We start from the raw sequence: 9,769 nt of genomic DNA on the forward strand, positions 1-9,769 counted from the left end.
TGGGCCTACGCCCATGCTTGTAATTCGACCCGGTGCAGAAGAGGGCCTATGCATAAAAGCAACTCTTCATATCAGCAAAAAGACAAAGCGTAGGCCATGAACTGGATTTCAAATCTACCTCACATGTCCTAAGACACCTGCGCTTGTGCTTGTGCTTGTGCTTGTGGAAGTCTCTACTTTTGTGGACATGAAGACAGGCATTCGTCCCGACACGGACCGGCCCCGGGCCTTGTAAAGAATACCGTTCTCACGAAATCTTAAATACCCCGCCCTACAAACTCCGATGACAAGTGTTATCGAGCTCGCATAAAAGGTTTGGACCGACTCCGTGACATACTATCTAGCTTTCAGCCGTTAAGCAACCCCACTTCTTACTACTCACGACAGCGTCGAGATCCATTAAAGGTCTGACAGCTAAACGTGAAGGCGTCCTGTACATACTCATTAGCTATATCTGGTCGTCTTGGGACATTTATTTAAATTGACCGAGCTTCCTGGCATGTGGCTTGGCGTTAATACACTCGAATAGTAGTTATAGTTGCCGCATTGTTTGTCATCAACTCGGTGCCAGTGAACTCCAAGATTGCTGGGAAATGCGAACCGAGGACTCCGTTGCTCTCTTATCTCCGGTCCTAGTGAGCAATGCCCGATTGTTGTATTTTTCAAGCAGAATGGCCGGGACTTGGCTTGGCTGCATTCGGCGTCTACACGAATCACCAAAGTCAAATGACTCTGGGCTGGTTACCGGACAGATATTTCACGTCCTCCGCAAGGCCGACGACCTCACATTTCATCCGTTGTAAAGACCTCCCTGGAAGAAAAAAAAAGTAGCGCAAGTTGTGGTCTCGGGATTCCACACCATCTTTGTCAAAACCATGTCTAGGTCGTAAATGTAAGAGAGCTTCGATATATTCGAGATCACTCTCTTCTATTCACTCACATAGTCTTCCCAGCTATTTTACTCTCCCCACACTTCACTTTAGTTCTGTCTTGGGTTGCAGGTGGCATTTCTCTTTTGTTTTCTAATCTCCGTGACGGAGATATCATCCATCCTCACTTAGTGATCTACTTTGTTGTCGATTTCAACGCCAGCTGCTAAAGAATACTGACCAAATAGACAAATCGCTCAATGATTATCTCATCTCCACCCTAGTTTAGATCATGCGAAACTGACCATATCTACTTCGTGTTTGTATTATACTAACAATTGCCCCCATAGCCCTTGAAGAACTATCCACGTTCATTACAACTTTCCCTTCAGCGGAGCTGCTTTGTTATCATCTTTGGGTACATCTGGGTTAATGGGATCTGGCCCATTCTGATTCAGCCGTACAACCCCCTCTTGTACACAAGTCGCCAACAAAGTCCCATTGCGTGAGTATATATTTGATATAACCATACCTCGACCATCTCCTGAAAAGGTGGTTCTGGACAACCAGGCCGCTAATGGCTGCTTCCTCCCCGGGCCACACCGACAGACACCAGCCAAGACCGCATCCTTGAGTTCCACTCACTTGCTGGCACTTGGCCCAACCGACACCGCTACCCTCGAGTGCAAGTGGGACAAGTCCTCCCGTTCTGGGTCCCTGGACACAAGGGCATTCCCAGCAACGAAATGGCTGACACTCTGGTAAATGAAGCCGCGTCTCTGACTCCACCACCCGACCTTGTCCCCTCTATCGCCCACGTCTACTGTGTGGCACGCGAAAGGCTACGCGTTGCGTATGCAGAATAGTGGGCTGCCTCAGCCCCCACGTCATACAAAGACCTCGGGCTCACGGCGGCCCTGAAAGTCCCCTTCGAACTGACAATGCCTAGAAGGACTCTTGGCTGGCTACTCGCTGCTCGTTTCCACCACGGGGACTTTGAAGAATACCACGAGCGCATGAACCACGCCGACTTCAAAGCCGCATGCTCATGTGGGAAATGAAAAGACCCCCTCCACTTCTTCTTCTGTTGGAAAAGCAAACGTCTGTCGAAGGTCTTCACCAGGAGGCCCATACACATGACAATCGATGATACCCCGACCACGAAACAAGGTGCACACGACTTCCGCAGGTTTGTCGAAGAAACAAAATTCTTCGTAGATATATGCCCGTAGCCTGTAGCCATGTTTTGGCGGACGGTAGGAGAGAAAGCTCAGCCAGGATAGCGCCGCTTGAGTCCCCTTCCGCTCCCCAGTTCCGACCGGTTTTTCCCTTTTTCCAGGGTTCGTGTACCACATATGTTGGACCACAGGCCCACATTATGTCAGAAAAAGAGTGCCTCCTTACATAAATGAGGGTTTCACATAGATGAGTGCCCCCCTTACATAGATGAGTGCGCACATGACTGGACATACGAGGAGTACATAAGGGACACCAGGACGCCCGCAACCTAGAACAGAGGGAGTTGAAGAGATAATCGATTCACACATTATGATCAGGGTCATATGGGGCTTACAAGTCCATAGCTACATACACCAGATAGAGAGAAAGAGCCATTCTTTATGTCCAAAATCTTCGTGATCAGACCTCAGTCCAAGAGGTTGTCCATAAGTCTTCCGCTGCGGAAGGCAAGCTTCTATTGTTTAGCATAAAAGATATTTGCTGATACTTTCATGCTGATGACAGGTGATGTCTGTAACCGTATCACGATGGAGGTGGAAGACAAATCTTCCAAGGAGATGACTATGGCACATTTATTTGTCATGATGTTGGAGACAACTTAGATGGAATTGTGAGGCAACCCTAAGTTGGTGAATTCAAGGGTTTGCACTCGCAACACATCAACAAAACTTCATACCTTTACCTCTACTCAAGACTCCCTCCTACTTGGATACTTGAGGCAGTGAGATCCAACATGTCAATGAGCCTGTCATTGTTTACACGCCCCAGAGCCTTCGTTAGGTTGTTCAAATTTATCAGTAATCGGGACATGCTGAAATATCAGTCTGTTTTCTTTAACCAGCCCACGTGGCCAATGGTAGTGCACAACAATATGCTTGAGTCTACCGAGTCCTTAGTTATCTCTCACAAGCGCGATTGCGCCTTGATTATACCCTCTCAGTTCAACAACCACCTCGAAATCTTGGGGAGCAAACCATGCATTGGCCCGTCCCAGTTCGCACAGGTTCTGGAGGAAACTTGTTGATATGCACCAGGAGCTGTGGGCGCAGACCCAAATATGCTCTGGAGCGGTTTCTGCCTCACAAAGAGAGCAATAGAGCATGGCGTCTTTGTGTTCAAAACGTCGGTGGCCCTCTGAAAAGTCGCCATGGGAGGACAGCGCAGAGAAGACTGCGCGGGTGAGCTTGCGCTCCGGCCCCTCCAGGAGACAGGCGATCACTCCACACTTTCTTGAGGATCTAAACCGACTGGCGCAGGTGGGGTCTCATGGTACGTCCATCCTCCACTTACCAGGCGTGGCAAGCGGTGCTTAGACGGGAGCAGAAACGGCCGCCGGCCCTGGAGAGAGATATGCCATTCAGCCATGTGCTTGTTCCAGCCCCCGATTCGTCTTGCACGCCGACGAGTTTGTAGCCCACAACGTCAAAGTTGCCGGGGACCCAAACCGCTTCCATATCGGGGGGCCGTCTGGCTACGCCCTTGGCCATGACCGCTGTGGGTGGGACCGTAACCAACCTGCGCAGATGATTTGGACACACTAGAGGTGGTACTTTGAGGTGCCCGGCTTGGGGAAACAGGCGCCATCCATTTGTTGCCCGGACAAATCCAGACCTTGCAGCATAGCGGTTTTACTTGGCTTGACTTTATTTTACGTGGCCAAGTTACATGAAATGATTGATTGATTCTTTATTTACCTGTCTACTCGCGAGGCGATGATGATGAAAGTCTTTATTAACCTGTCTACTCGCGAGGGATTCTCGACATACGACAGGGGACTATTTCTAGTACCAAGAAAAATACATAACAGAAGCAAAAACCAAAACCTAAAACCATGCATACAGAAACCCCACAATCCAAAGTATAATGACAGGAGGTCTCCCACCTGCCCAGCGCAGAGGCTGTCCTTCGTCCGCGTGGCCCCAAACAAGACCTAGAGTCCTGGCCTCACCGCTGATGTAGTGATAAAAAGATTTGTGCAAAATAAGGAAAAAAAAAGGGGGGTTGGCGGCGTATTCACGCCAGAGGGTTGGCAGCGCGGTTGCGCGAAAAAAGATTGGGCCCCAGAGGCTAAGCTGCCCCGGGCAGGGTTGGACCAGGCGGTGGAGGGTCGGGTGGAGGGCGAACTGGGGAGTCCCCTTCCTGCGGGTCCGTTTCCGTTACCGCACGGCGGTGTGCTAGAAGCACCGGAGGACTCTTGGCTGCTTTAGATGCCAGCCAGATGGCTCCACTCTTGGTGGCTATGAGCTTCTGGAAGAAGCCCTTAGCCATCCGTTGAGGGTTGCGGGGGCAGGTCCAGATGTGCTCCGGGGACTACTCGCGAGGTGATGAAAGTCTTTATTTACCTGTCTACTCGCGAGGTATTCGTTTGATTTGATTGTCTTTATTTTACCTGTCTACTCGCGAGGTATTCTCGACATACGACAGAGTGAACCCTGGCACACGGCATAAAAATAAACAACAACAACTTTCACAGTAATCAGACTGACGATGACTACAAAAAAGTGACATACAACACTGGGGATTCCCACGTGGTCACCCACCGTAGTACTAGTCCAGCGCTTTGTAGGTTAACTAAGGGAGAGCGGACGGGATCCCGTGCTTTCTACAAGCTATGGTCGTATGTGGAGGGGAGAGACGGTATTTCTCTTTGTAAGGAGTCTGGATTCGATGTGTGACTATTTCCAACCCATTGTGGACTTTGGCTGCACTGAAACGATGGCGCAAGCGGGAGTTCCAAGCAACGACAGATCGATGGTGGAAAAGCACCGGGCGAAATCTGGAAGCACCGGTGGCATGGAAGGCTACGGCCGGAAAGCACAACCGAGTCAGCGTCGGCAGAGTCCTCGCAGCTAGGTCGGGGCACGGAGACTTAGACAAGTACCACGTCCGCTTCGAGCACGACACACCGTTGGGGTGCGAGAGATGCGGGGCCGAGAAAGACGGCCCACATGTTTGGACATGCAAAGGCCTACAGAAAAGATACAGCAGGTCATGGGTAGAGCGTCTATTGAAGACGGCACGAGGGGCAAAGACGTTGGCCGAGAGAGTCGACAAACTGGCACAGAGGGGCCCCGGGTGGCAACGCCTCATCAACCAAGCATAGGCCGGCAGAAAGACCGAGCCATTTTCTACTTTTTTTCCTTTGTCTAGTTCTTTGTATTTCGTTATTTGTTTTACTGGGACCTTTGGGGTGACGTTAGGGTCGCTCTGGAGGCTGCGAGCCTCCGTGTTCCAGCTGTTTGTTCTCCTCGTTCAGGTGCAGACCTGCTCTTTTCATAGTTATATACTCTTTTCACAGGTGGACTAGCCGCCTGTGACGCCCATTCGACCAGTGAACCCTGGCACACGGCGTAAAAATAAACAACAACAACAACAACAACAACAACGACTATTTCCAACCAACCTTCCCTCCTACAACCCTCGGGGGGTACCTTTGAGTTCAAGATGCCGCCCCCTCGCCCAAAGACGAACTTTTCCCCTTCGTTGTGGGTTAGAAGAGCGACCAGCACATATTCCCAATGCTGCTGTCCTTTCTTTTCCGTCCTGTCTGATTTCGGTCATTCTCGATGAATCGAGTCGTGAGGCCCTGAGCCCGCCTTTTTTCCCTCTCGAGGGATGATCTTGCCGACGACCGCCCCCTCTCGCAACACTTCTCGATCGCCGGTCTCTCGAGCTCCCATCACTCAACTCGGGGAGCCATACTCACACTCGAAGGGCAGCCTCTTTTGAAGGTTCCGGATGTCCGACCCGCGGCGCGGGGATCTCGACGCTGTGCTCCATCCATAGCACACGCCGCGATTACGTCCAACTTTTTCTTTCTTTCGGACACTCGATCGCCAGCCCTTTTGGAGGCTCGCTTGATCTCGGTTTGGCTTTTTGGGCCCCCCTGAACACGCCGGTTTTTCCCGACGAACGAATGTTGGTGGAGATGGTAGCTCCACACAGGGCTTTGTTGTCGTGGGTCCACTTTTTGGGGTGCGTTTTTGTGGAAGTTTTCCTTTGTTCAACGGGGAGGCGGTATCTGGAGGACAAGGTGATGTCGAGGAGGATTCCAAGAGGAGGAGAGTTTGCGGAGTCCTGTTCCCTTGCGCCGGCTACAAGAGGAGGAAAATGACAAAAGTTGCAGCAACGGCCATGCCCGCAAAAGGACAAAACCACGCGTAATCCGCCGGGGACAAACCCCCGTGCCGAGAGCCGGTGGCCTTTTAGACTAGACTTCACGCAGTTTGTTGCAAACCAAAAATACCAGGTAACCAAACCCTGGAAAGGTAGGTGTGCCCTCGGGCCGCGCTGGACGAAGAGTCCTCCTGGCTTTTACGCCGGACCCTAAAAAGTCACAGGAGATGCTTGAAGTCTGCGAACCTGCAATTGCTGACCGCCCGGGAGTTGCTCGGAAGATGACATCATCCGACTACTTCCGTCCGGAATATGCCGTCGTATTGCTGCGAAATAACAGTAGGTAGACGTAAAAGAGTAAAATCAAATGTGACTATTTCCCGTCGGTGCACTCTCGAGCCGGATACCAGTAGGTAGATATTAAAAAGAATGACGGTTGTGGAAGGGTTTATGGGTTTCTTTCGCCTATCTTGGCGTTTACCTTCAATCTTCTTATCCAAGAGAAGCTTAAATACTAGACTAGTGAATAGAAGAAGTTGACATAGACAAGCCCGAGCATGCAAGTCCCAATACGTTGTGTTGGATTCGCCTGTAGCCTGAAGTATAACCTAGACTCGAAGAGAGACAGGATCTGGCTTTTCTCGGGCACGATGGGAAAAGTGAGGACTTGTTTAAGTCCAATTGGTATTATCTATAACTAATGTTGTTTGCAAATCAAATACCACCAGTCTATTGATTATTCCTAAGCACGTGGCCGTCTAGATTGTGACAACTAACAACATCTTTCTCCCCAACTTCACCCTTCTTCCTTTAACTTCTATCGGCTCTCTTCGCATCACCACCTCTCCTTCAAACTGTGACTTTGAGAATAGTGCACTCAACCGTATAGCCGTCATCGTTGACATTTTTTCCATCGTCGCATTCCTCTCCAGCCTCAACGATGCCATTGCCGCAGACGCTCGTGCAGCTCTCGGAATACAGGTCGCAAACACGCCGGGCATCAACCACGGAAGGGGAGATGAACAACAGAGGGAACTCCACACCATCCTTGGGCTCCAGGGGGGTTGCCTAAGACGAGAGGAGCTTCACAAGCAGTGAAGTCAATGTGCATGCTAGAGTTGACATCATACTTGCCCACTGTCTTCATCTTCATAGCATCAAGGTCAAGTGGAACAAAGTTGCAGCCGTAACCAGTGCACGTGTCGGCGCCACAGTTCGCAGGCTTGGACTCCAGTTAAGTTTTGGCCACGAGGTCAAAATTGTTGGTAGACCGGATGCGGTCACAGAATAGGTCAAGATACTGGTCTCTACCGGGGCGCTGGTGCTCATGAGCCAGTCCCAGAACTGTTTGTGGATGTTATTGTTAGCACAAGGTTTAGGAGACAAATTATTAGTCTCTTGAGAATAACCTAGAGCCATCTGTCTGCCCCAAGTCCGGCCGGTATAACTTACTCTTTGTCACATTTTATCTTAAGCATGCTAGAAACTCTTTCCTGAGCTTCTACAGTCAAAGCGGATATCATTGCACTGATGACTCTCCTAGGCACGTTCAAAGCAAATTCCGTGTTAAATTGGGCTGTTTTCCCGTTGATTCTAAAGACTGGTCCGCGACCCTTCTGTCATTTGCATGTCTCCCCTCTTCTAGGTTGGTGAGCTCTACTTTTAATGGCCACATTACCGGTGCATTCATGAGAGCTATGTTCCAGTCTATGTGTTCCCTCCAAGCCTAGAACTTAACGCGAGATATATTCCAGCTATAGGGTCCAAATATCAAAGGAAGTGGTGAACTGAAAGCAAAGCTAAAGTATATCAACATGTATATTTCTACTCTATCCATTCTCTCTCGTAGCTGGAAGGTGATGGTGCCCTCCAACAAAAGTCTTAACCCAATTACGGAACCGTTGAGCAGCCCAAGGATGAACTGCCTAACATGGTTACAGGCTACAAATGAGGTGCCAGTCCAGTGTTGAAGGTGTATCAAGCTATTTAACTATGTACATACCTTTCAAGATGCTGAACCCTTGTACCCATCTGGCAATACCTCATGTAACGCCACCTATCCATCATACCCATGCTAATAACAGCCAAGTCAAAAGTTATGACTTCAAGAAAATGCGAAGATACATGTTAACGCATTCCTAAAATCTCCAGGTTACCCCAGTTTCCCATGAGTGTTGTTGTGTTTTTCTCGGGGTAGTTCTGACTTCAATGTGAACGTAGGTGGCAGCTTATCGACTCTCTTGCCCTTGTCATGAAGTTGAGCTCACGCAATTCACTTCATGATTCAAATGGTTACACTGAAACGTGAGTGAAACACAGATAGCTAGACAAAAGGTGGGACCAACTATCATTATCTACACATGGAAATGTTGGCTGGAAACTTTATCAAATTTTCTTCATTGTGACAGAGCTCAGCCATGTGCGCGGAATGCACCATTGAAAAGACTCTGAGTCCCTGTGAGTCTTGTTTCCAAAAAGACAGTCACTAATGTCAAGGCATCTGGTACTAAGCTACAGATACTTTACCAGGCGTCTGTTCTGACATTGAATCACGGGACTTACAAGGATCTTGCTCGTGGAGCTGTGTGTTCCGGGATGTCAGAAAAAGAGTGCCCCTTCACATGGATGAGGGCTCCACATATGAGGGCCTCACATAGATGAGTGCGCACATGACTGAACATAGGAGGAGTATATAAAGGACACCAGGAGGACGCCCAAAACCTAGAACAGAGGGAGTTGAATAGATCATCGATTCACACACAAGAATTGAGAGAGATTACAAATGGACTCTGTAAGAGAATTGAAATATCCAGTCAGTATTTTCAGTCGTTATCATATTCTCAAAAAAGCAACAGTAGTCACTTGTCCAAGCGTACTAAGGTAAAACCTTCATAAAGTACCGATGATTTCTATATGGAATTTCGAGCTCGGGCTGGTAAACATTGCCCTCCATATATATATTAAAAGAGAGTCTTCGCGAACTTTTCCCAAACGTCCCAATTTCTAGACGCTACAATCCAAGAGCTAATCAGCACATGTGCTCGGTCCAAAACAGGAACCATGTCACTATGTATGAGCCAAAGACAGATCATGATGTTAGAGGTAATGTTGGGTGAGTGTAGGCTTGAAGAACATTAGAGCGTCTGAGACCCACAAGGGTTATGTTACATATTTATGCCCATAGCGAAATTTCAGATAAGGCCATTGTAGTGTTTCAGTCACGTACAGGAAATGCAAGTCATTCAGGTAGATGCAAATCACTGCCTTTTTGTTCACAATTGTTAGTTGCAAGCAAAGGTCACGTCAATCAAGTAAACAAGCAGGGAATGATTCTATGAAGACCTAAACCAGACGGCCTCATGTAATAAACTCTTAAGATAAATGAAAAACTAATTATGGTAAAGAAAAAGAAATATAGACAGAAAGAAAGAAGTTAAAAAGAACTGTTCCGGCTAGCAGGACAAAAGAAGGTGAAGAGAAAATGAAGAAAACTTGATAGATGCAGGCTTTTAAGCAGATGCTATGCTCTTCAAAATTGATGCCGC

The sequence above is a fragment of the Berkeleyomyces rouxiae genome, assembly GCF_048999995.1.
Source record: "Berkeleyomyces rouxiae strain 22BRR77 chromosome Unknown BrBRR77_ptg000003l, whole genome shotgun sequence".
NCBI lineage: Eukaryota > Fungi > Ascomycota > Sordariomycetes > Microascales > Ceratocystidaceae > Berkeleyomyces > Berkeleyomyces rouxiae.